Source organism: Heterodontus francisci, chromosome 7 (assembly GCF_036365525.1).
Source record: "Heterodontus francisci isolate sHetFra1 chromosome 7, sHetFra1.hap1, whole genome shotgun sequence".
In the NCBI taxonomy this organism is placed as follows: Eukaryota; Metazoa; Chordata; class Chondrichthyes; order Heterodontiformes; family Heterodontidae; genus Heterodontus; species Heterodontus francisci.
This window is the reverse complement of record NC_090377.1, coordinates 102,731,533-102,758,809: the sequence shown is the minus strand read 5'-3', so window position 1 is coordinate 102,758,809 and position 27,277 is coordinate 102,731,533. Positions and strand designations below refer to the sequence as shown.

At 42.2% G+C, this 27,277-nt stretch overlaps 1 pseudogene; it reads right to left on the bottom strand.

Annotated features, from left to right (window-relative positions):
- Positions 1-4,969: 4,969 nt before the first annotated feature.
- LOC137372399 (nucleolin-like) lies at positions 4,970-8,381 on the bottom strand (annotated as a pseudogene).
- Between the last annotated feature and the right edge of the window lie 18,896 nt (positions 8,382-27,277).

Genomic DNA, 27,277 nt, shown 5'->3' with positions numbered 1-27,277 from the left:
AACATCAATTTGAACAGGCCATGAATCATGGGTCCCCACACCCAAAAATTGAATGAATTTTGCATCCAATATCCCTTGTAAACTTGCAAATAAAAGAAACTAGTAAAATACTGACTGACATAGATCTTTATTTTCCTTACACCATCATTATCTTTTATTTCAAAATAAAATCCTAGTTGATAAAACATATAACATATGCTATCACTTCATACTTTAAAAAAAAAGTCACTATAAAATTCAACAAGGAATTAAACCTGAGCCCTTCAGTATTTTGTTTATAGTCGTCATGCTCCTACTCACTTCCTCCTTCTGTGTTTAATGGAGGTTAATTTTAGAGCAGATCTTTCCACCCGAAGTATTTGAATATTCCATGTGGAGTAGTCACCATGAGTCAAAGGTTTTGTACGAACAGGGATGTTATGACAAGTGAAGTATCAGGGATACTGATTAATTTATTGGCATTGTGGACAGTATCTGGCAGAGTCTGACAGAAATTGGATGGGGTCTCAGTGTCCTGCAGTACTTTAAAGGAAGGTGGATTCCACTGTCTGAGAGCACTGAAGGGGGTTGTCCTATGTTTCAGGGAGTACTATTGGGAAGATTTTAGCAAGAATGTGACAGAACCTGAAATTTGAGAACATTGAGGGGTGCGTCTCGGGGGAATGGAGGCAATGATGGATCAGGAAACAACAAGAATGTGTTCTAAGGGTTTGTGAGAGTAAATTCTCTCATAAAAGGGGATTCTGGAGTAGAACTGGACTGGGAAGGTGGTGTGGGAGATTTGTAGGGAGGGGGGAAGGTCTTACAGTCTTATGGAGGAGGGGACCAAAATGAATGGATTCCAAATTGGCATTAATCCCTTTTAGGCAATAGGAACTAACTACCCACTGCAGTCCTGCCGGTCAAGTTCCTTTGCTGACCTAACAACAGTCCCTTTTATATCATCGAGCATTCCTGCTTACATCACTTTCCCCATCATCAGCCACTGCCCATCTTTCTTTCTGTTTTGCCTTGAACAAATTAGTAAATTTTAGTGAGTTTTCTGACTTATACAGTCTTTAATAAACATAAATCTCCATAAACAAACATCTCATAAAATGCTCCATTGGTCATTCCTTAGAGTTCCTCAGTTTTTAACCTAAAAAAAAAATCCCTTAACCTCCAAAAATAATTCAGAAAGGAAGATTTTTAGTTGAATTTCAACCTTTGGATTGAGGAAAAGGAAGTCCATTCTTGATGAGTAACATTTGTTGGCTATCAGAATGGAAAACAAAGAAACCACAGCTGCTATTAGTTACCGTTGTATTAATCAGATTCACTAAACACTTTATACTAGAAAAGTTGTTAACATTTTGAAATGAGACTTCCCTGAAATCCTCTCAGGCTGATGGAATGCATCTTCTCCTGTTGACGTAAGATTGCATGCTGGGAAAATCTTCAAACTGTGCATGTTCAGAAGGCACAGATGTGGTTGAAAAAGTTTCCAGTAAAAGTGGATTTTGAGAGAGACTGAGGCTTTGAAGTAAAAATAGTAAGGAAGATATATACAAATAAAAGTTCAATATGTGAATTAAGTCATTTTGTTGTGAAATATCCATGTTTTAATAATGCGGTTTAAAGTTATCACGCTTGAAATTGGTTTTCAGCATTAATGCAGAATTTTACATTGACTTCAATGTAAAATAAAATTGAGTGGGGTGTAAAACAGGCAATCGCTCCACTATTGCTATTTTGTGCTATCGTACAAGACTGATTTCACCTTCAATATTGTTGTATGATTGCCTTTAAGCGTGATGTCCCTTTGAGATCTGAGTATGCTAATGAGCTAAATGCCAGAATGTAGTCACTCTACAACTGTAACACCCAGAGTAAGGTTCTGTAAATAGTTAGCTCTGTACTGTATAATAATAGTCTAGCTGTAAATAAACTGGTTTGAGATCTTCAACTAACTGGACTCCACGCATCTCATTTATGTTGGATCAGACAACATAAAAGAACTCATTACATGGTGGCAGCTGTGGTGAGAAGACAAAGTCTGAGGTTGAAGACCATGGTTAAAACAGCTCTGAAAACAACCTTTCCTCCATCCAGTAGAGAAGAAAGTTCAAGAAAAATATTGGCTTAAACATTGAAGAAGAACTTACCTCGAGCTGTAGAAGACGGAGCACAGAATTACAGGCTGCAAGTAAATTGAATGAGTCATTGTGCCAACAGGCGAGGGATACTGCTTTAAAAAAAAGCCTTGAAGTCCTTCAAAAGATCTTTTTTTTTCAAAAGCTCCATGCAGAAAGAAAGTGGGCAAGACCTGATTCCTTTCATGAACTGATCAAGGTCGGCACCATGATAGGAGGTGTCCGTTAGAAAAAAAATGCAGGAAAACTCAGATCACTGCACAGCCTCATCCACGCAGCCGAAATTTTTTAAAATCCCATTAAACTACTCAAGCATGAATAAGAGCTTCCAATCAGGAAGCCACAGTAAAAAAAATTAAAACCATTCGATTGTGAAGAACATAAAAAAACTCTTAAATTATTGAACATCTGTGTAAACAGAACAGGCGTACGTGCTGGAAGCAAGATAAACACACAACACTAGCAAACACCTCCTGTCAATCAAAGCAGCTGGTATAAACTACATAGAGTCTCTTAAAGGGGAAACAGTGCAGAGTCAGAGAACAAGCCTTAAAGCAAGTTTTTAAGCAAAAGAAAAGAAAGATGGATACCAAATCTCCCAGCATGAACTGGAAGACCTTGGATATCCTGTCTGAGTTCCAACTGTTCAAACAAAGAATGCAGTTATGTTTCACAGACCAAATAATTGTAGAACCAGAAAAACAGGCTGTGAAAATACTAATTACAGTTGGAAATGAGGGATTACACAGAATCAATACCTTGGGCTTATCTGAAGAGGACCAGAAAGATCCCACAAAGACATGAAAAGTGCTGGAAGATCAACTCCGATTGTGAGTGAATTTTAGAATTCATCACCTGGAATTGATGTCCTACAGGCAAAAGCCACAGGAATCAATAGACCAGTTTGTCAGTAGATGCCGTAGTAAGGGCAACAAATGCGAGTTCTCAGAAACTGAGCTGTCGGACGGAATAATGGAGCTGGTGGTTGTAACAACACCTATTAAAGCATTTCAGAAAGACCTCTTGGGGGAAAAAGAAAGGTCACAGCATTAATGCACTGCTAGAATATGGCAGAAAATATGAAGCCATTGTAGCTAGACAACAGCACCTGCAAGCATTAGGTGGAACCAACAGTATCGGCACCATAAGCAAGTCAAAAAGAGCAAGCAAGCTGTGTGGTAAGTGTGGTTGGTCCCACTCACAGCAAAATTGCCCTGCATTTTGAGATCTGTGCAAGACTTGCGGTGTAAAAGGACACTGGGCCCACCTATGCAGGAATTCTGGCTCCAAAGACGCAGCCCGAAATAACAGTCGGATACAAGAAAACAGAAGACAGGTGCAGCAACATTGCAACAGCAGCAAGGAAAGTGTCAGAGACCTGTATAAACACAAGCCGATACATGAGTCCACAGCAAAAGAGACTCGCGACAAGCCCAGAGAGAAGTAAGTCTCAATCAGAAGACGAGCAAGCATTCCTGTTGCATTGGACTCTCAGTTAGTTTGTCCTCTTGGGATGAGCATCATTTCATCATTGACTTGTGCTTGGAAGACTTGGACTGCCTCTTAGCATAGAGCACAGCCTCATCAGTTCTCCCATCAATAAGTTCAGTGAATGCATGCTCAAATGCCATATCCTATCAATTGCACCATAAGCCTTGGCCATTCCTCAATTCACTACACCCCCATCACTCACCTACCAATAATCTTGATCAAACAGGACTCATACCTGACATTCTTTAGCTCTACTACACGCTCATACATTTGGCCCTGATACAAGCCTCACAGCCACATCTCACAGCTTGCACACACTGCCAGCTATTCAACCATGACAACAGATTGCACAACACACATTAACATCCTTCCCTCTCTCTTGCAGGGCAAGGTTGTACACAGCCAGAGGCAGCAGGAACTAATCGGAAAGTGGGGACAGTGATGGGGGGGAGGGGGTTGGGGGGGAGGAGGGGGTGGGTCAGGTACACCTACATACTCAAACCCCATGGAAGAAACAGTCCTGGCCGTTATTGGAATTGCCATTGCTGAGGCACTACCCCGCAGTGGGCTGAAACCGTTTAAAATGACAGTATCCTCATAAGTAACACTCCTCACATTACACTTCCCCTTCATCCCACAATCCTGTCTTACTTAAAGTTGCAGATGGTTTAAGCATGCACCTCTTACTTCTCCCTACCCCCTCAGCATAACAATGCCCTTGTGCCTTTTACCTTTCAGATACCCAAGAGCTGCTACCTGACCAGGAAGTGGAGACATTCCAACAAGACAGTGATAATGAAGACACACCACCACGATTTCACAGTTGCAGCCCCCAGCTCTGAAACTGACAATGTACGTATCTTAAAGGTCATTCCACATAATGCATAAAATAGCTACTGCCAAAACCTTTATTTACATACCATGACATCAGAGATCACGTGTATAACAAGTGTACAAAAGTATTTATTCAAACATTTCCCTTTTCATAAAAGAAAAATTTGCACTTACATCACAGCTAAAAAAAATCATAGGACAGTACACACACTTAATAAATGTAACAAAACCCACAAAGGTGTACCAACAATTTCTGCCTTTATTGAATTGTAGTCCATTCAGAACCTTAGGGAACTACCAACACAGTCCAAACCGCATTGCCATCCAGTCCATGCAAAACTCTGGAATGTCAAACTCTCAGGTAAATCAACAGAGGCTCTGTCTGAGCACAAACAGGTAAAGCAGTTTTATTAGCCTTTATAATCAACTTTGATTTTCATTCCTTGAGGTGTCATCTTTCCACCTCTTAATCCTTCTAATCCACCCTGCCTTCTTCCAGCTGTTCCAAAGCCTCACTGGCTTTCACCCTTCGGTCTGGCAAAGTCAAGTGTCACTTTTCATCCATCAATTTCTTCATCCTGCATCATTTCCTGAGCTGATTTTGTATCATCTTCTGATGGGAAGTCCACAAAGCCAAAAACCTTTTGATCTTCCAAATTCTCTGTCTGTTGCAACTCTAGCGCTCTCAGCTCCTTCGAGGGTTCTTTCAAAGTTTCTTCAGTTGTGTCATCAGAAAGGCCACGAACAAACACTGTCTTGCTGGGACCATCTCCACTTCTGTGCCCTTGGTTGCTGAAATTCAACCTCATAGTTCTTCCTTTAAATTCTGTGTTGCTGTGATTCTCAAGAGCTTCTTTAGCATCCTCAATAGATTCAAATTTAACAAATGCAAATCATTTTGGTCTGCCATGCCTTTCTGGTATTTTGATCAATGATGCTTTTTCAAAAATACTCTGTAGAGTTTCTTCTGTTGCAGAATATGCCAAGTTATTTACAATGAGTGCATTAGAATCTGGTTGCCTTTGTCTACCTTTTATATTTAACATACACTGATCTCCAGTGAAATCACTAACAATGGCCCTGCCCTCAACTACAGTGCTTTCTTTCTGTTCCAATGCTGGATCTGCAGCTGCTTCATTTCCAAATTCGATATATGCAATGTCCGAGTCCCTGAACCATCACGAGAAGCAGGAATTCTAATGTCAATAGCATCTTAAAAATTTATTTGAGGCCATCCTGAGTTATCTTGAATAGGACATTTTTGACAAACAATGTCCTGCAGTCCCTTTCTCTTTTGCTGTCTGTGTTGCTTTCTGTGCTGCATGCTTGGTCAAGTTTGACTGCAAGTCCCAGCACTTTGTTTCCATTGAATTCCAATGCTTTTTCCACCTGTTTGTTTAACCGTATGGGCTGGATTTTGTGCTGGAGGTGGGGCTCCCGGTGCCAAATCGAAAAGGTGTGGGGAATCTCCGTTTCTGTTTGTGCTGACCCAGAGCGATCCTCCGATGTTTTTAAATCAAGGTTTCAGGAGCCGGGATCCCGCTCCAGAGCTGCCAGCTAATCAGCGGGCTGGCAGCTCAGCAGTATTGGCAGCGCCACTAGGAGCGGTGGCCACGGCCGGTACTGCAGAGGCTTCAGATCCAGATTCAGTGCTGGAAGCCCAGACCAGAGGTAGGTGAGACCCCGTAAGGGGATGGTACGGGTGTTGTCGTGCAGTCCAAGGGAGGGGGGTCCAGGGGGATAAAATTCGGGCCTATGTAAAATTGTTCCCGGTGGGTGTCCTCCATGGGCCACAAATTGCCCATGGAGAAGGGACAACCACCCCTCACCCCCCATCACAAGCCAGCAGGGAGGTCACCTCATATTACATGGTGACCTGCCCATGTGGCAGAGGCTCCCCCGCCACCACTGATAATATCTCAGCGGTGGCAGGAAGAGGGTCTTAATTGGCCATCAATAGGCCACTTAAGGGCCTCAATTGGCCTCTGGATGGGAAGGCCATCGTTGGCCTATCCCAGCCCAGGAAGATCGCTTGGCGACGGGGAGGCAATGGGACCTCCGGCCCGCAACCCCCCACCCCCTCTCCACCCATCACAATACTCCGTGCCATCCCGCCTCTGACCCCACCTCAGGGGGCCACACAAAATCCAGGCTTGTGTAGCCAAATTTCCTGCTAAATCCAAATTCGGACATCTGTGCCTGAAAATTTATTTTTGGTGAAGAAGCCATTCCAGGCTTTCTTTAGTTCTTCAAAGTTCTTTTCAGAGTTCAAATTTCCAACAAATAGTGAAAAGGATGCATCATTTTTAATCTTATGTTTCTGTTCCTCTTTCTTTTTCTAGATTTCTTTTGAACAACTACCACCACTTTTTCCTTTGTTTTTTTAGTCACAGCACCTGCACGCTTGGGAATAGATTTCTCTTCTGGTACGTGGAGGGTTACCAGTCCAAGCTTTTGACTTGTTTCAGCTGAGTTGAGGGGAGTTTACTTAGTGTCCACTATATGGAGCTGAAGTTCTTTCTTCCTGTTGCATTGGACTCTCAGTTAGTTTGTCCTCTTGGGATGAGCATCATTCCATCATAGAGCCTCAACTTTGTTGTGTGATTGCCTTTAAAATCTTAGTATGCTAATGAGATAAGTGCCAGGATGTAGTCATGTGACATGCCAGTCTCTCTCTCTGTTACTGTGACCCAAGAGGCAAGTCCTGCTAATGTAGTTCTGTACTGTATATATTAGTTAGCTGTTTAATAAACCTGTTTTGAGATCTTCAAACAACCTGAATTCCATGCACCTCATTTATGTTGCGTCAGACAACATAAAAAAAAGCTTCTGATTGAATGGTGGCAGCTGTGGTAAGAAGAAAAAATCCAAGTTTGAAGACCACAAGAAAACAGCTTTTAAAAGCAACCTCCCTACAGCTGGAAGAGAGAAAGTTAAAGAAAAATACTGGCCCCAACAGGGAAAGAAGAAAACACGAACCTTAAGCTGTAGAAGACAGGCTGCAAGGAAATTAGGTGAGTCATTCTGCTGTTGGGCGAGGGATAATGCTTTAAAAAAAGCCTTTGAAATCTTCAGCAGATCAATTTTTTTTTTCAAAAAGCTCTGAAGTGCTTAAAAATTGATCTTTTTCAAAGCCTCTGTTTAAAAAAAAATGGAGAAGATCCAACTTTAGTATGCAGGCATAGCAAGTAATTAGGAAAGCTAATAATATGTTATCATTTGTTGTGAGGGGAATTGAATACAAAGGTGGGAGGTTATGCTTCAACTATGCAGGGCATTGGTGAGACCACATCTGGAGTACTGTGTACAGTATTGGTCTCCTTATTTAAGGAAGGATGTAAATGCATTGGAAGTAGTTCAGAAAAGGTTTGCAAGACTAATACCTGGAGTGGATGGGTTGTCTTATTAGGAAAGATTGGACAGGCTTGACTTGTATCCGCTGGAGTATAGAAGAGTAAGAGCGACTTGATTGAAACATGTAAGATTCTGAGGGATCTTGACACGGTGGATGTGGAAAGGATGTTTCGTCTTGTGGGAGAATCTGGAACTAGGGGTCACTGTTTAAAAATAAGAGGTCACACATTTAAGACAGAGGATGAGAATTTTTTTCTCTCAGAGGGTCGTGAGTCTTTGGAACTCTTCCTCAAAAGGCAGCGGAAGCAGAGTTTTTGAATATTTTTAAGCCCGAGGTAGATAGATTCTTGGTAAAAAAGCGGGTGAAAGGTTATTGGGGTAGGCGGGAATGTGGAGTTGAGGTTACAATCAGATCAGCCATGATCTTTGAATGGCAAGGCAGGATTGAGGTGCCAAGTGGCCTACTTCTGATCCTAATTTGTATGCACGTATGACTTCTCTCCGAGGCTGAACGGTGGTCGGCAGCATTACAGGAGGCACCCAACAGAAAAAAGTGCAGGAATCCTCCATTATCGCAGCTCACAGCTAGAGATATTTTAAAAAGCCATTAAATCACTTAAGCATGAAGGGCTTTCAGTTCACTCAACCTGAGTTTTTAAAAACTCATAAAACCACTCAAGCATTAAGAATTTGCTATTGAACAGCTATATAAACAAACTAGCAAAAAAAGGCAATTTTGAAATACCTATTGAACAGCTGTGTAAACTCGACAAACAGACAAGCTGCTGCTGTCAATCAAATCAGCCAAGACAGTTTCTTAAAGAGGAAACAGTACAGAGTCACAGAACCAGCTCTTAAAGCAAGTTTTAAAGCAAAAGAACAGCAGAAAGATGGAGTCAAAGTTTCCCAACATGAACTGGAAAGCCATGAACCCGATCTGAGTTCCAAAAGAGAATGCAGTTATGCTTCACAGACCAAGTGATGGTAGAACCAGAGAAGTAAGCTCTAAAAAATAATGATAGCGATTGGAAATGAGGGATTACACAGAATCAATACCTCTAGATTATCTGAAGAGGACCAGAATGATCCCGCTAAGATATGGAAAGTGCTGGAAGATCATCTCCAATTACAAGTGAATTTCAGAATTCAGCACCTAGAATTGATGTCCTCCGGGCAACAGCCGCAGTAATCAATAGACCAGTTCATCAGTAGATGCTGTAGTAAGGGCAATGAATGCAACTTCTCAGAAGATGAGCTGTTAAACCAAAAAATGGAATTGGTGATCATATCAACACCCAATGAAGCATTTCAGAAAGAACTCTTCAGGAAAAAGAAAGGTCACAGCATCACTGTACTGCTGGAAGATGGCAGGAAATATGAAGCCATTGTAGCTGGACAACAGCATACGCAAGCTCTAGATGTAGCCAACAGTATCGGTATCATAACCAGGTCGAAAAGGGCAAGCAAGCTATGCGGTAGGTGCTGTCTGTCCCACTCACAGCAAAATTGCCCTGCATTTTGTGACCTGTGCCAGGCATGCGGTGCAAAAGAACACCGGGCCTGCCTATGCAAGAAACCTGGCTCCAAAGGTAGGGCCAGAAGTCACAGCAGGACACAAACAAATAGACAACAGGCTCAGCAACAGGGCAACAGCAAGGAAAGTGCCAGAGACCTGCATAAGCACAAGCTGATACATGAAGTCCACAGCGAAACAGACCTGAGACAAGCCTCAACAAGGAGTTATTCTCAATGAGAAGATGAACAGGCGTTCCACATTGTGAACCTGACACACCACATTGATGAAGTCAAACAACTGGAAGCTTTCGCCAGTATTAACATCACATGCCCAAAGGAAGCTGGCAAACATACACTCAGGGTCAAGATTGACACCAGCGCTTGTCCAAATATCCTACCAGTCCGATTATTCAAAGACGTGTACCGGAGTCATTGGAAATCAGTGATACAACTGACAACTGTCACGTTATCTGCATACAATGAGTCCCCCATGGCACACCAACAATGCAATGCAGCTATGGCAATTCTGCATGGAAACAACAAATATTCTATCTAGTAGACACGAGTGGACCAGAAGTGGCAGGACTACCAGTGTGTAATGACCTCAACATCATAACTATCAATGGGAGCATTGCCAAGGGGAAATCTCCAAGGACTGGAACTGACTCTAGACAGAAACAAACGGTGCAGTCTGGAAATCCAGCAACAGCACAACTATGCCACGCCTGCAATTTTGCTCTCTAGAGAACTGCCAGCACCACAATGAGCCAGAACAGGCAGGTACCTCCATGAGACCAAGTACTCCTCCCCAACACGTCCTCAACCTTGATTCCCAAGCCTTCAGATGTGGAGGATGAGGAGAGGCGAAGGATACACAATGTCCTGAGGAGGAATGAGTTGAAGCATTGTCTGTTGGCTCTTTGAGATGCGGTGTTGGAACTTTCCAAGAATGAAAAGGCCTTAAAAGCGGTCATCTTGAGAAAAGCAACATAGTATATTAGCAGGCTGAAGGCAGAGCAACAAAAACTGAATGCAGAGAGGGAGAAACTTCAGAAAGAACAGCAACAGATGAGACACATATTCCCGAGCAAGAGCTGGCATCTGATATATGGACTTCTGAGCCTCTATACCTGTACATTTTATAATCTATATTCCATGCAACTAATCTTGGTATCTAATTTTATGTATTTTTACTTTTAGCATACAAGACTTATCTTTGGAAAGAAGGGGGATGTTGTATGATTGCCTTTAACAGTGATGTCTGCTTTAAGATCTTAGTATGCTAATAAGCTAAGTGCCAGGACATAGTCATGTGACTCAGAACCAGTGTCACTCTGAAATTGTAACACCCAGAGTAAAGTTCTGTAAATAGTTAGCTCTGTACTGTATATAATCCAGCTGTAAATAAACCTGTTAGAGATCTTCAACCAAGTGGACTCCACACATCTCATTTATGTTGCATCAGGCAATATAAAGGTTCTCATTACAAATATACAGCCAAAGACTTGCAGGTTGATAGGTCAATTGGCCATTATAAATTACCCCTAGTATAGGTAGGTGGTAGGGGAATATAGGGAAGGTGGGGATGTGGTAGGAATATGGGATTAGTGTAGGATTAGTATAAATGGGTGGTTGATGGTCGGCATAGGCTTGGGCCGAAGGGCCTGTTTCAGTGCTGTATCTCTAAATAAATAAATAAATAAATGTGAATTAGAAATTTCAATTTACTGAAAAATAAGTGGAAAGCAACATTCTTTAAAAAATCGTTAGGAGTAGCTCAATTAGTTCAACAACAAATTGTGAGATGCAAAGTTGACATAGCAATATTAAATGGGTAATGTTGGCATATCAATTTACAATAGAAAAAGTTGACACGAGTGCAACCAAAAATCATGGCAACAGGAAGTAAGATTTCCAGACAGGAAGTGTATTCACTGTGCATAATTTTAAATAAAGTATAAATATTCAACAAGTTTATATTCCAATGAGCATTTCTATGCTAGCTTTGCAGGTGCTTCATTTTAATTAAAATATGGAAAATTTCTGCTTTCTCTACAACCCCTGTTCCCAATCCACAATAACAACAACTTGCATTTATTTCGTGTCTTGAACTTAATCATTCAGATATTAGAATTTCCTTTTCATATAAATATTCCCACATTGGAAGAAAGTCCCAAATTGGAACCAAGACACTATTATACTCATCCAGTTCCTTCTCATTTGAAATGCTGTGGTTTACCTTGTGTTGATGGCTTAGAGGGGAACGACTTTTCCCCATCCTTGAAATGTCATTTGCTTTCCAATGCATCAGGCAGAGTGACAGAAATCTCTATTTTTTGACACACCACTTTTCCAAATAGGTAAATAAACTAGAAACATTGGTGCCCAGATTCTATTTGATACATCGCATCACCTGATTTTTTTTAAATTTATGTGCAAACTGTGCTTTCAACAAATACATGTATTGAGTTAAACAAAATTCATGACTAAGTAGATGAAAGCTTAAAATTTGCTTGCAAGAAAAATGCACCCTTTAAACATTACGAAAACTATTGCGCTTTGTTTGAAGGTTTAAAGACAAAGCTAAGCAAGGAAGCCTCAATTCTAGATTGTGTTTGCCTAAAAGGTACCAGCTACTACAAATCTATTAATAGCATATGAAGTGTTTTGAATTGTTCAGATAGAAACAAGAAAGATTTGCATTTATAGAACATCTTTCTGACATCCAGTATCCCAAATCAATTTGCAACCAATTAAGTAATTTTGAAAGTAGCCAATTTGCACACAGCAGGGTCCCACAAACCAGATAATGACCAGATAATATGTTTTAATGATGTTGTTTGAAGAATAATTATTGTCCAGGACACAAGGGAGAAGTCCTCTGCTCTTCTTTACATAGTGTTATGGGATCTTTTGCATCGATCTGAGAGCGAGGGCAGATGGGGCCTCACTGTAACATCTCCTCCAAAAAATGGCACCATTGAAAGTATAGTTCATTCTCCGTGGCTAGATTACATGCTCAAGTTTCTGGAGTGGGGTTTGAACTCACAACCTTCTAACTCAAGGGTGCTACTCCAAGGCAGGACTAACGTCTTAGCACCAGGGAGGGTGGTAAAAAATTATTCATGATAAATAGGCGTAATACACTACATAAATTTAAGTCTTTCTAGTCACATACAAACTTAGGCGGGGGAGGGGGGATAGTACCTAAAATATCAGAGACATTTCCATGCACAAAATGTCTGAGGTTAGCCATGCTGTCTGTTGAGCGATGTTAAGTGGTGCAAAGAATGATTTTGTTCCTGGGAAAAACTCCATTTCATTTGGGCAGGAATATCAGGGGATTGAGAAAAGATTCAAAACATTGACTGTAATTTTCACTGGCAATTCATCATAAGTGTTAGTTAAATTAAGGATGAATTCAGTTAAACACCAAAGAGATGCAACTGAGGCTGTTGTTGTAGAATTAACCCTTATGTGACATTAAATTATTACATCTATTTTCATTACTAGGTAAAGCTTTTATTTAGTGTTTCATATTGCTTAAAGTTAGTAATGCATTCACAAAACATTCTTGCTGTCACTTTTATTGAAAGGGTTGCTTATTTTCAACAAGACTGGTTCATTTGATTTTTGTTCTATTTATAGACTACCATAGCAACTGCCACACATGAAAGATGAGGGTTCTTCATGAACAAAATACAAATAGCTGCCTGTAGAAATAAGGCAATGCACATACTTAAAAAAAAAGCATTTGGGAGCATCGAGTAATCAAATCTGTGGGTCGTTTGCAAAAGCTGTAGAGATGTGAAGTGCTTTGAGCAAGCTAAATTAAACCCTAATAGGCTTAATATGTTACAGAAATGTTCCTCACAAAAATACTTTCTGTTTTTGAATTGATGAGTCATGTGTTTCATTTTGTTGTAGTGTGTCAGATTTCCATAAAATTTGAATATTTCCTTATTCAATGGATCTATTTTAAAGATGCAGTAATCCTAACCATCATGGTGATGTGCATTCAGATGTCAGCTTTAGCTCTGCTTCAAAGTTAAGCTCGGGGAAAATTATTTTGGTTTTTGGATGAGCAAATTTTGTTGAAACTGAATCTGAAACTTGGCTTTGCGTTCATGCGGTTTGGTTTGGTTGTCCAAAGCCAGAATTTGACCCTAATAGTGTGGTGACAATCATTTTTCCTCTGCTCCTGAGTTCCATGCATGTTTTGCAGTTGGTCAAAGGTGGTAGCTGCTTTCCCTATGCGTGTATCGAGCCCTGCATCAAGAGACAGATTGTCTGTCACTGTGGACCCAAGGTAGCAGAATCTGCGAACCATTTCTAGTGGGTGTAATCTAGTGTGATCAGGGGCAGAGATGCTACACCTTTTTCCATGACCATAGTTTTTGACGTTTATTGTCAAGGAGAACAAGTTACCGGCTTTAGAGAGACAGTCCATGTGTCTTTGTAGCTGAGTTTCCATGTGAGCAACTAGTGCTGCATCATCAGCAAAGAGGATGGGATAACACCAAGCTGACCCTTAGGACCAATCTGTTGGTTTATACGGCCTATATTCTCTGCACCTTGCTGTATGGCTGTGAAACATGGGCGACTTACAGCTACCAGGAAAATAAGCGCAATAATTTCCATCTTCACTGTATGCGGCGCATTATGGGTAAATCCTGGCAGGACAAAACCACAAATGTGGCAGTTCTCTCAAAGGCAGAGCTCCCAAGTGTGTTGGCACGAATCAAACAGAGGTGGCTTCGGTGGATTGGACATCTACCGATGGAAGACAGTCACATACCCAAGGACCTTTTGTATAGTGAGGTAGCGGGGCCAGATAACCAATGGAGTGCCCAAATCTCTGCTTCAAGGATGCTTGCAAGCATGACATGAAGGTTCTAAATGTCAACTATCAGACCTGGGAGTCACTAGCTGGCGAAAGAGGGAAATGGCAACACATCCTGTGGATTGGTGTGCACTACCATGACGATCAGTGGCTACGGCAGCTTGGCAACAGGCACCAACACCGAAAACAACAACTCACAGCATCACTTGGCAGCTTCACATGCAGCACTTGTGGCAGAACCTGCCTCTCAAGGATTGGCCTTCACAGCCATCAGCAAAGGTGCACTGAGAGAAGACACACCACCAAAATGAATTGTTTGCTGCATCTTTGGTAGATGAAAGAATGCCAACCAAATGAGTTCTTTGAGTTCCTGATCTCAGGTGCATCACTTGTTCAGAGGCAGTAGATTGCAGCCAGACACCTTCTTAAAGGAAATGGAAAAAATAGGGAAGGTCATCCCTCAAAGGAAAGCTGGAATGCTACAGACAATTTTTGCAAAGACTTTGCCATAGCTAAAAATGGCCACCACCATTTGCATTTGAAGATCTTGCACATTCCAAGGCATCAAAGTGGAGACACATGCCTGATTATCCTGCACCCAAAACAATGGCTTGCCCTATTGATTGAACTGCCTGAGATTGTTTTCATTAGCAAGATATTCAAAGGAATTCTGGGGCATTAACATTGAAAGGGCGAACCCCACCAGGAGTGAACATTGAAACCATGAGGCTTGAGACATTGAAATTGCTGAACTTGAATCTCATTAGAAGGTACCACAGAATACACAGACAGTCATGTGACCATCTGTCCATCTCTGTGAAAGCTGTGAGTTTCCCTTGGACAAGCAGAAAAGCCAGAGACTCAATCTGTGCAGACCCCAGAAGGACTGTCTCTCCTCTCTCTCTTTCTCCCTCTCCAGAAGGCCTGGGTGGGGCATGCGAAGCCTAGCTGCCAGCTGCTAGATGCAAGACAAAGACCCTAGGGAGGAAGCCTTCTGCTCAATTGCCTCTAAAAATAACTATCAACGCAGAACCTCAGGACCACAAATTCAACTGTAAGATCACTAAATCTGCCAGACACCACAGACTGTATATTTTTTATTTGTTCTAGGCTCTAATCCAACACAAATCTATTCCTCATCACTCTGTAATCTATTTGTGAGTGTGTGTGCATGTGTGTGCGCATGAAAGTGCAGTGTAATTTTATTATTTTTATTTAGATCGGGTTTAGACTTTTAAGTAAAATAAACTCACCTCTTGTTTAAACTCAAGAAAACCTGTCTGATTGGTTCTCTTAAGATCACAATATAGGCAAAGGTAAAACACTCACTGAAGTGGTAAGCTCATCCACTGTTTAAAAAGGAATAACCCCTATTACAGTCAAATAAGAGGAAGGACAAGATGGGAGCCTTGTGACCCCTCCTCACCTGATCATAACACCATCTTTGCTCCATATCTCTTGGCTGACAAAAACCTATCTATCTCAGTCTTGAAAATTTCAATTGACCCAGCATCCATAGTCTTTTGGAGCAGAGAGTTGTAAATCTCTGTTAGCCTTTGTGTAAAATAGTACTTCTTGATTTTGCTCTTGGATGACTAAGTGCTAATGTTAAGATTATATCCCATTGTTCTTGATTCCCCTACCAGAGGAAATAGTTTCTCTGTCAAATCATTTTACTGTTTTAAACCCCTCAATCATATCAGACCAAAAAGTATTTCAAGTTTGGTCCCAGGTCTGTGTTGTTTTTAACTGGAACAATGGTGCTACAGTTGGCCTCAGTACCACCCTGAGTTTGCAAGGTGTCAGGCAAGCCCCACCTGCCAAGACTGAGGCATACATTATTTCGCCACATGAACATTAAAACTTAAAATTGCAAGCCCTGACCGGAAAGACATTTCCATTGTAACAGGCATTGTTGAAACAATAGGGATCCAGCAGTGGCTTCTCCAATACACAGAAGTGGTCGGGCCAGTTTTGGTCACATGACTAGCTGGCTGGAGTTTTTGAATTTGAACTTCAGACAAAGAAAAAGCCGTGTGCTCATGAAGATAAGACCTTCTCCTGGGACTGAGAACATCTCTCCTGCCTGCCTGCCTGCCTGCTTCATCTCTTCCCAATGAACTGGATCTTGTGAAAACACGTGAAACTAAAAGAGAGAAAGATTTCCTTCATGTCCAAGGTTTAAGACTAATACTGGGCCCCAACGAACCGCAAGACTATATCTTCAATCAAGGACTACAGCAAGCTTGAGAAACAGTAACAAGATATTGCCTCAAACTGTTCTACTTATCTTTTCTATTCCTATCTGCATGTTTATATCACATGTGCATGTTAGCATGAGCGCGTCGTATATCTGTAGGCATAAACTGGATTAGAATTTAAGTTAAGGTTTTAATAAATTTCCTCCTTCTGCTTTAAACCAAAGAAAGTCTGTTTATGCTCAGTTATTTGCCTGACAGTTGGAAACTGAACAAGGAGTCACAAAGGGGGAGCTCAAAATACAGTGTGTTTAAAATTAAACCCTGTTACAATAAAACCAGATGAAGACATCAAGAGACCCCTAGACACGTTGCTCACCTGGTTGTAACAAAGGGGAAAATCGATCAGACCTCTCACTTGTTTCGTTGCTGTCCATGTTGGAATTGCACATGTACGGAGATCTGTTGATGTCAACCTTATGCTCAGCGGGAATGTTGCCTCAGTTGAATAATCAGTGTGATGTTGTGGCTCTCTAATAAATAATGGCATTTTGTGTCAGGTAACAGAAAGTTACCAGTGCCTGCGAAGCAACAACTAACAAATAAAAACAGAGTATTGATGTATTCGATATTTATTAAAACATATCGGCCATATGCAAAAAAAATCTATTTCTTTGTTTCACACCTTGAGGTAGATTTTAACTTGCGCTGCCAGGTGGAAAACTGGCAGTAGTGGATCATCTGTCCATTGTATACAATGAACAGGTGAATCGGGCAGGGCGTGCAATGGGTAACTGTTACTGTCTGTTTTCTACTGCTTGTTTTCCAGCTAACTGTGAAAGCTAAACTCTGCCCCGGTATTGGTCATAGAGTAAAATCTTACCTCATTTGTATTCACCATATTGGTGGTCTCTCTTTATTTGTTTTCATTACCATGTAATTACACAAAACAATAGTCGGCTGCATGGCGTTATCATGTTTTACACTATAAAAGACTAATTGGTATTTTCTTCAGGCAACAGTAAATGTCAGACTTGCTATACCTTAAACTCTAACCTGGTTCTGCATGTTAACTGCCTATTGTATGAAAGTGCTTCCATTATTTTTAATATTTTTATTTCTTTGTGAACTTGTGTTAAAACTGAAAAGATTCCATGGATGTGTTTTTTTTAATCAAGTTCACCAACAGGACAAGATGTTGTTTGAAAGCCACCTGTGCTGGAGGTCACCTGTGATTTGGGCTCAGAAAACAGCAGAACGCTTGGTGACTTCGGGAAAATGGTTACAGAGAAGCCTCATGTCAAGGTTTATAGAGGTCAGGAGGTCAACTCACTGTTTCGGGTTTGAACATTGCTTTCACTTTGAGTTGTGGTATGAACAGTTTAAATACAGTTGGTGTTTACTAGCTAAGAAGAAAAGAAGTCACCCAGCTCACCACCTTCTCTACCTTTCTGAAGAAATGTTGCCAGGATCCAGTGTGGAAAAAATCCCTGGTGTCATATAGCTTCTGAGGAGCTGGAAAAAAATCCTGCAATTTACGTGTGTGCTGGCGAAAAAACCGTGATGCCACATTTCTCCTAGAAAGCCTTCTAGAATCATTCTCAACATCTCCAGAACAGATGGCTTCAAAAACAAACCCAGTGACCCGTCTCCGTATACCCGGATGCCAGACCAAAAAAGGGACAACTGACTTCCTTCCATATCTTCTTTTTTCATCAATAATTAGCAAGTATTTGGCAAAGATAGTTTTTTTTGTCTTTTTTTGCAACAGACATCTGCAGAATTAATTTCTGTACTTTTTCCAGTGTGTGTGTATGAGTGTAGTTGGGGAATTTTTAAAAAGGGAACTTTTATATTTTAATCAGTGTGTTAATGCTTTGCTTCATTACTGGTTAAGTCTTGTTTTATCATAAACTGATAATTTTGTTCTGACGAAGGGTCACTGACCCGAAACGTTAACTCTGCTTCACTTTTCACAGATGCTGCCAGACCTGCTGAGTGGTTCCACCATTTCTTGTTTTTATTTCAGATTTCCAGCATCCGCAGTATTTTGCTTTTATGATAATTTTGTTGTTTGTTAAAGAAACCTGGTTGGTGTATTTTATTCTAGGATAAAAAAATCGAGTATATGATTGGCTGTATCGGAAACTGTGTAAACATTTAAATAGATGTTGTGACCTGTGAAGAAGTGGGATTAGAAAAGTCATTTCACTCCTCCCACCTCGGTCATAACACTATATATCATTTTCTATTTTTGCTTTAGAGAAAAGTGTCTCTTCACTTTGCTTGACCTAAAGATAGGAGAGAATGGCTCATTTTAATTTCTAGCAGTATTCCATGGCTTTCCCACCTGCTGGCCAATTTTAGTTTAGAGATACAGCACTGAAACAGGCCCTTCAGCCCACCGAGTCTGTGCCGCCCATCAACCACCCATTTATACTAACCCTATACTAATTCCATATACCACATCCCCACCTGTCCCTATATTTCCCTACCACCTACCTATACTAGGGGCAATTTATAATGGCCAATTAACCTATCAACCTGCAAGTCTTTGGCATGTGGGAGGAAACCGGAGCACCCGGAGTAAACCCACGCAGACACAGGGAGAACTTGCAAACTCCACACAGGCAGTACCCAGAATTGAACCCGGGTCACTGGAGTTGTGAGGCTGCGGTGCTAACCACTGCGCCACTGTGCCGCCCATATTGACCACTGTTTATCTGTGGTGGTGCAAATATGTTGCCAGAAGTGTGTATGAATCACAATTCATCCAGTGGCACATGCAGACACAGCATTGTGTCAAATAAAATATCAGTTTAACATTGGGAACTGCCAATAAATTCTATCCTACATATTTTTAGACCTTAGCAACTGAGTCTAAATCATGATCTATTTATAGGCAGCATAAATAGTACTCTCTAATGTTCTGTCCTCTGAGGAGTAAGTTACCACAAGTCCACCATTGGTGTGAGACAGAAATTGTTTTGCATTGATGCTAAACTTGCAGCATTTAGGCACTCTTAGGTGCACAGGTTCTAGGTTTATAAAGAATCTGTCGTTCAGGGAGTCACATTGCCTGTAGCTTTGATGAGTTCTTAATTTTTGCTGCAGCACCAAGAAGAGGCTCTAAGTGTAACCCAGGTAGTTTGCCAGAGAAGAAAAGAGATAATCAGGGAGATTAATGTCTTGTGCAGATATTACTGATATCCTCATGGTCAGTTCATGATGGCATGAGCAGATGCCTGGAGATAGGTTCTTCACTTCTGCTTTCAACTGAGAAATTATGAAGAAAAAACTTAGTAAATATTCTTAACATTACAATAATTTTCAACTAATTCAATAACAGGCTTTAAATAATAGCTTAGTTTGTAAATATAATACAAAATGATAGAGGAGTAGATATCCATTTGAACTTTTATACCTGCCATTTTCTATTATACTAATTATAATGCATGTTAATGCAGTTACTTGATTTATGCACAATACATGCATTAATTTAATGTATTCTATAATGGAGCCTGCACTGCAGAGTATGAACACCTCAAAATAAGAATTTTCAATTGTATCTACTTGTGTAGATTCATTGATTGAAGAGTTCCCAGTTAAGTTTGAAAACCTGTTTACAATGTCCAAGGGCAGCTTAGAAATACAACAGAGCTGTTTAGTTCACACTTCTGTTTGCTTGTGTTTATATTGACTAACAGATGAACACAGAGTGATGTTGGGAGCTGAATACGTATCGACTGCGAGTAATGTGTATTAACTGCATATCAATAGGCAGCTAATTATATGTCCCTTGTGCAGTACATCAGGTTGAAAAATAAATATCCTTTCTTCTTCAGGCAACATTACAGTGGGAGTGTGCCAGAAGGGTAGTGGGGCCTGAGTGTTTATGGCACCCGGAGGGTAACATTCATGCTATCTAAATATTTAAACTGAAGTAAGGTAGGTTTTTAAAAAGATTTACACTTCATTTTGTGTCAAGCTGTATCAGTGTGAGAGTATTTCCTCTAAGGATTCTTTACTGCACTCCAGAGTTAACTTGTGCCCCGATTCTGGATTTACAGTGCAAGTTTAGCATGAGGTGGAAATTGCTTTGCATTGATGCTAAACTTGCAGCGTCAAGGCACTGTAGATCTAGGAGCTATTTTCATAAAAGCATCTGTACTTCAAGAATCAAGTTATGTCATTTTGGTGGCCAAAGGTAGTCATTTATGTTTTGAGGAAGTTAACTTCTTTTAACATTATAAGTTAATATAATTCTACTTGCTTTGTTTTATAATATTATCAGTTCCAGCAAATGACTGTTTGAACACTGTCACCTGTCTACATCTGAGTAATTAAAGTGAAGAAGAATTAGTGCATACATTGTACATTGTAATTGCTGCTTTCTGTGTGAAGAAGGAACTGATGCATTTGAATTGTGCTATTTTTGCTGATATCTTGCTGTGCAGCTTGCTAACTTGATCCTGGAAGAGCATTTTGTTGTCTGACTGTATACAGTAGGTATGCTCTACAATGAATGTTCTCAAGGTTAATGTAATTTTTGTTGATGACAAACGGACCTTGTTGGGAAAAACAACTGGACCAACCAAACAAGATTTTATTCATCTTCATATTTTTCTTTATGTACTTAAGATTTACAGTGAATTGTGCTTGCTTATTTCATACTGCATCTTGCAGGCAAACTCTAGACACAATACAGTTTTAGAGTTTGCATACAAAACAAAAATTATAAGTCTCTGCTGCACTCTGTTCTGGCATCAACTGTCAGGTTATCCAACAACCAAGGTATTAGCAGCTCAATTCTTAAGAGGTAGCAGTTGATCCCTGTAATTAACTTGATATTTGAAACATATGTTCTGTCATGTTATTTTCTTAAGAAGTCTGATCTTCTCCTCACACAACAGAGAAACAAAAAAATATCTTCATGCTAATGTATATCAGTGCTACCCACGGACAGAAGAAATAGTGGGGAAGCAATTTTGCTTGTCTTAACATCTCAAATCAAATGGTCGGGAAATCTGGCAGGACCAATTTTTGCCGGATTTCCTGACTTCTGCCATCATTTTTGGGCCTCGATGTACATTACAATGAGGTGCTGGGTGAGTGGCTAAAGAGCTCATCCGAAGTAGGTGTAAAATATGTAAAAATCACACAGAAGGGCGGCGCAGTGGTTAGCACCGCAGCCTCACAGCTCCAGCGACCCGGGTTCAATTCTGGGTACTGCCTGTGTGGAGTTTGCAAGTTCTCCCTGTGTCTGCGTGGGTTTCCTCCGGGTGCTCCGGTTTCCTCCCACATGCCAAAAGACTTGCAGGTTGATAGGTAAATTGGCCATTATTATAAATTATTATAAATTGCCCCCAGTATAGGTAGGTGGTAGGGGAATATAGGGACAGGTGAGGATGTGGTAGGAATATGAGATTAGTGTAGGATTAATATAAATGGGTGGTTAATGGTCGGCACAGACTCGGTGGGCTGAAGGGCCTGTTTCAGTACTGTATCTCCAAATCAAATCTAAATCATACCAAATATGGGCTAACTTTCCCAGCACTCCCAAAGAAAGTTGATGGGTAGAAGGCCTCTGGTTGTGGGCAGGAGGTCTCAGATAGAGTGTAAGGGGCCTCAGGCTGAGGGCAGGAGGCCTCAGGCTGTGGGTAGGCAGCCTTGAGCTGACTGGCAGGCAGATTGGCCTCTAAAAGGCCTGCAGATTTTAAAGGTAGCTGGACTTGGCCTTTTAAAAATCCATGTCATTAGTTTTCTTTTTTTTTTAGCTGGTTGTCAAGCTGTTATGAGCTTTTAAGTTAGATGCTTTTTATTTGTTATTTTGCCCCAAGGTCCCTTCATTGACATCAGAGGATTTGCCATTGGGGATCCTCTAAGCTTCAGTGTTTGGAGAAAGAGGATGAGCAACAGAGAGGTCTGTGTGCCCTCCTGCTTGCACTACACCACCCACCTCCCCGTACCCTCACCCCACCAACTGCAGAGATCTACTTCATATTGCAGATAGTGGTAGTGGTTCTCTTCCTGAAGGAGGCTGCACCAGCAGATCTCTGGTGATATCACACTGAGATGTTCATACCTGGCTAGGCATTTGGCTCAAAGGTTCTTTAGGAGCATTCACTTAAGCTGCAACCCACGCTTCATATGATACAACGCAAATAAAGGTATGCCAGGGTCATCAATAGCCAGTATTACCTGTTGCCCCACACCTACCAACCATGTTTAGAGAATCTGGAACACCTATCTAGGGAATGACAATGGGAACCTACCTTCTCAGGGTCTGGATCAAAAGAGGCACAGATGCTGAGTCATGCCATCTACACTAAGGGGACTTGTGGCTACAATGCAGTATATTGCATGCACTGCAGGAACAGTAAGGATCAGCTGTAGTTTGAAAACTGCTTCTATTTTCTTGCAGGCATGCTGCAGTGCTGATCTATGAAACGATGCTGTGAAGTGGCACAGAGAAAACCTGCCTTGCAAGCATCACATGTGGCACCACCTCATCTTCAACAGTCATCATGGGCAAGGCTAGGTGCTGAGCTGCACAGTAATTTGCCTGCGAACTCTTCGCTGAATCTAGGGTCCGTTTCTTTTCAAGCTGCAATTTATTATTCCTTTGCTCCCTCATCTCTGGAAACAGCTTCTGATGAGTTAAAACATTAGTGGCCTCCAGAAGATTTAAAAATTTTTTATCCCCCTCCTGTGACACTCTCTTTCATTGTCTCTGTCCCTTTAAATGTGAGCGGCGCATATGTTTCCTCTTCTGCCACATGACAGACAGCACAATCCAGTGCTTTGCAAAGCAGATTTAAACACGTCTAATGCATCGCCTTGAGAGTTCCACAGAACCATCCTTAAAAAACACACACACAGAAAATATTATGAAATATGCAAAAACATAGATGGAGCAACATAAACATATCTTTAAATAATTTCACAGCTGTGGGTGGGATGTTTTGATTTCAGTTTGGGTATGAAAGGGAAACCTAACTCCCTCACACCCACAGTGCCCTTTGACAATTGTGAATTAAAATCAGTGCTGTATTATCCTGAGTATAAAATGTATCTATAATTGTAGAATACATTTGTGCTCATCATTTCCACTTCTTTTTCTTTTGGGCCTCCTTATCTCGAGAGACAATGGATACGCGCCTGGAGGTGGTCAGTGGTTTGTGAAGCAGCGCCTGGAGTGGCTATAAAGGCCAATTCTGGAGTGACAGGCTCTTCCACAGGTGCTGCAGAGAAATTTGTTTGTTGGGGCTGTTGCACAGTTGGCTCTCCCCTTGCGCCTCTGTCTTTTTTCCTGCCAACTACTAAGTCTCTTCGACTCGCCACAATTTAGCCCTGTCTTTATGGCTGCTCGCCAGCTCTGGCGAATGCTGGCAACTGACTCCCACGACTTGTGATCAATGTCACACGATTTCATGTCGCGTTTGCAGACGTCTTTATAACGGAGACATGGACGGCCGGTGGGTCTGATACCAGTGGCGAGCTCGCTGTACAATGTGTCTTTGGGGATCCTGCCATCTTCCATGCGGCTCACATGGCCAAGCCATCTCAAGCGCCGCTGACTCAGTAGTGTGTATAAGCTGGGGGTGTTGGCCGCTTCAAGGACTTCTGTGTTGGAGATATAGTCCTGCCACCTGATGCCAAGTATTCTCCGAAGGCAGCGAAGATGGAATGAATTGAGACGTCGCTCTTGGCTGGCATACGTTGTCCAGGCCCCGCTGCCGTAGAGCAAGGTACTGAGGACACAGGCCTGATACACTCGGACTTTTGTGTTCCGTGTCAGTGCGCCATTTTCCCACACTCTCTTGGCCAGTCTGGACATAGCAGTGGAAGCCTTACCCATGCGCTTGTTGATTTCTGCATCTAGAGACAGGTTACTGGTGATAGTTGAGCCTAGGTAGGTGAACTCTTGAACCACTTCCAGAGCGTGGTCGCCAATATTGATGGATGGAGCATTTCTGACATCCTGCCCCATGATGTTCGTTTTCTTGAGGCTGATGGTTAGGCCAAATTCATTGCAGGCAGACGCAAACCTGTCGATGAGACTCTGCAGGCATTCTTCAGTGTGAGATGTTAAAGCAGCATCGTCAGCAAAGAGGAGTTCTCTGATGAGGACTTTCCGTACTTTGGACTTCGCTCTTAGACGGGCAAGGTTGAACAACCTGCCCCCTGATCTTGTGTGGAGGAAAATTCCTTCTTCAGAGGATTTGAACGCATGTGAAAGCAGCAGGGAGAAGAAAATCCCAAAAAGTGTGGGTGCGAGAACACAGCCCTGTTTCACACCACTCAGGATAGGAAAGGGCTCTGATGAGGAGCCACCATGTTGAATTGTGCCTTTCATATTGTCATGGAATGAGGTGATGATACTTAGTAGCTTTGGTGGACATCCGATCTTTTCTAGTAGTCTGAAGAGACCACGTCTGCTGACGAGGTCAAAGGCTTTGGTGAGATCAATGAAAGCAATGTAGAGGGGCATCTGTTGTTCACGGCATTTCTCCTGTATCTGACGAAGGGAGAACAGCATGTCAATAGTCGATCTCTCTGCACGAAAGCCACACTGTGCCTCAGGGTAGACGCGCTCGGCCAGCTTCTGGAGCCTGTTCAGAGCGACTCGAGCAAAGACTTTCCCCACTAGGAAGGGCGGCACAGTGGCGCAGTGGTTAGCACCGCAGCCTCACAGCTCCAGGGACCCGGGTTCGATTCCGGGTACTGCCTGTGTGGAGTTTGCAAGTTCTCCCTGTGTCTGCGTGGGTTTTCTCCGGGTGCTCCGGTTTCCTCCCACAAGCCAAAAGACTTGCAGGTTGATAGGTAAATTGGCCATTATAAATTGTCACTAGTATAGGTAGGTGGTAGGGAAATATAGGGACAGGTGGGGATGTTTGGTCGGAATATGGGATTAGTGTAGGATTAGTATAAATGGGTGGTTGATGTTCGGCACAGACTCGGTGGGCCGAAGGGCCTGTTTCAGTGCTGTATCTCTAATCTAATCTAAAAAAAAAATCTATGCTGAGCAGGGAGATTCCACGGTAGTTGTTGCAGTCACCGCGGTCACCTTTGTTTTTATAGAGGGTGATGATGTTGGCATCGCGCATGTCCTGGGGTACTGCTCCCTCGTCCCAGCACAGGCATAGCGGTTCATGTAGTGCTGAGAGTATAGCAGGCTTGGCACTCTTGATTATTTCAGGGGTAATGCTGTCCTTCCCAGGGGCTTTTCCGCTGGCTAGGGAATCAATGGCATCACTGAGTTCCGATTTGGTTGGCTGTATGTCCAGCTCATCCATGACTGGTAGAGGCTGGGCTGCATTGAGGGCAGTCTCAGTGACAGCATTCTCCCTGGAGTACAGTTCTAGGTAGTGCTCAACCCAGCGGTCCATTTGTTTGCGTTGGTCAGTGATTATGTCCCCCGATTTAGATTTGAGGGGGGTGATCTTCTTGATGGTTGGCCCAAGAGCTCTCTTCATGCCATCATACATTCCTCTGATGTTTCCGGTGTCTGAGGCCAGCTGAATATGACTGCATAGGTGTTGCCAGTAGTCGTTTGCGCAACGCCTAGCTGTTCTTTGTGCAGTACTTCTGGCTGCTTTAAGTGCTGCGGACGTTAAATCGCTGGGGGCTTTCTTGTAGTTCAAAAGTGCAATGCGCTTAGCGGCTATGACAGGTTCCAGCTCTTCATTATGAGATTGAAACCAGTCTGCATTTCTCTTCGCACTTTTGCCGTAGGTGGTCAAAGCTGACTCATAGATGGCGTCTCTGATGTGGGCCCACTTGGTCTCAGCATCCCCTGTGGGAGTGTTTTGAAGGGCTGTTACAAGTGAATTTAGAAATTTTTGTAACAGCTGTGGGTGAGAAATTCTGCTCGTGTTGATGCGCGGGTGGACTGATACACCGCACCAAACAACATGAAAAAAGGAAAGAAGGTACCAGCCCTTCGCTTTGCAAGCTGGAACGTCAGAACTATGTGTCCTGGCCTGTCGGAAGACCTTACACAAATCAACGATTCTCGGAAGACCGCCATCATTAACAACGAGCTCAGTAGATTCAATGTGGACATTGCAGCACTTCAGGAGACTCGCCTCCCCGCGAGTGGCTCTCTAGCAGAGCAAGACTACACCTTCTTCTGGCAGGGCAGGGATCCTGAAGAATCAAGACAGCATGGAGTGGGCTTCGCCATCAGAAACTCCTTGCTCAGCATGATAGAGCCTCCCTCAAATGGCTCGGAACGCATACTGTCCATCCGACTGCTCACCACCTCTGGTCCAGTACACCTACTCAGCATCTATGCTCCAACACTCTGCTCCGCACCTGAAGCTAAAGACCAGTTCTATGAACAACTCCATAACATCATTAGCAGCATCCCCAACACCGAACACCTATTCCTGCTGGGGGACTTTAATGCCAGGGTTGGGGCCGACCATGACTCATGGCCCTCCTGCTACGGGCGCTATGGCGTTGGAAGGATGAATGAGAACGGGCAGAGACTGCTTGAGTTGTGTACCTATCATAACCTCTGCATCACCAACTCGTTCTTTCACACTAAACCCTGTCACCAGGTTTCATGGAGGCACCCAAGATCACGTCGTTGGCACCAGCTAGACCTCATTGTCACAAGGCGAGCCGCCTTAAACAGTGTTCAAATCACACGCAGCTTCCACAGTGCGGACTGCGACACCGACCACTCCCTGGTGTGCAGCAAGGTTAGACTCAGACCAAAGAAGTTGCATCATTCCATTTCCACTTGAAGCATAACTTTATTCACCTGAAAATCCTTCATTGTGTTATTCCTAGTCACATTCTGTTAATTGGGCCTGATTATTATGTGACTAATAATTGTAGTAGAATTATCAGTGTTTTTAAACAGCACAATATATTGATGATGAATTTAATCCATATTG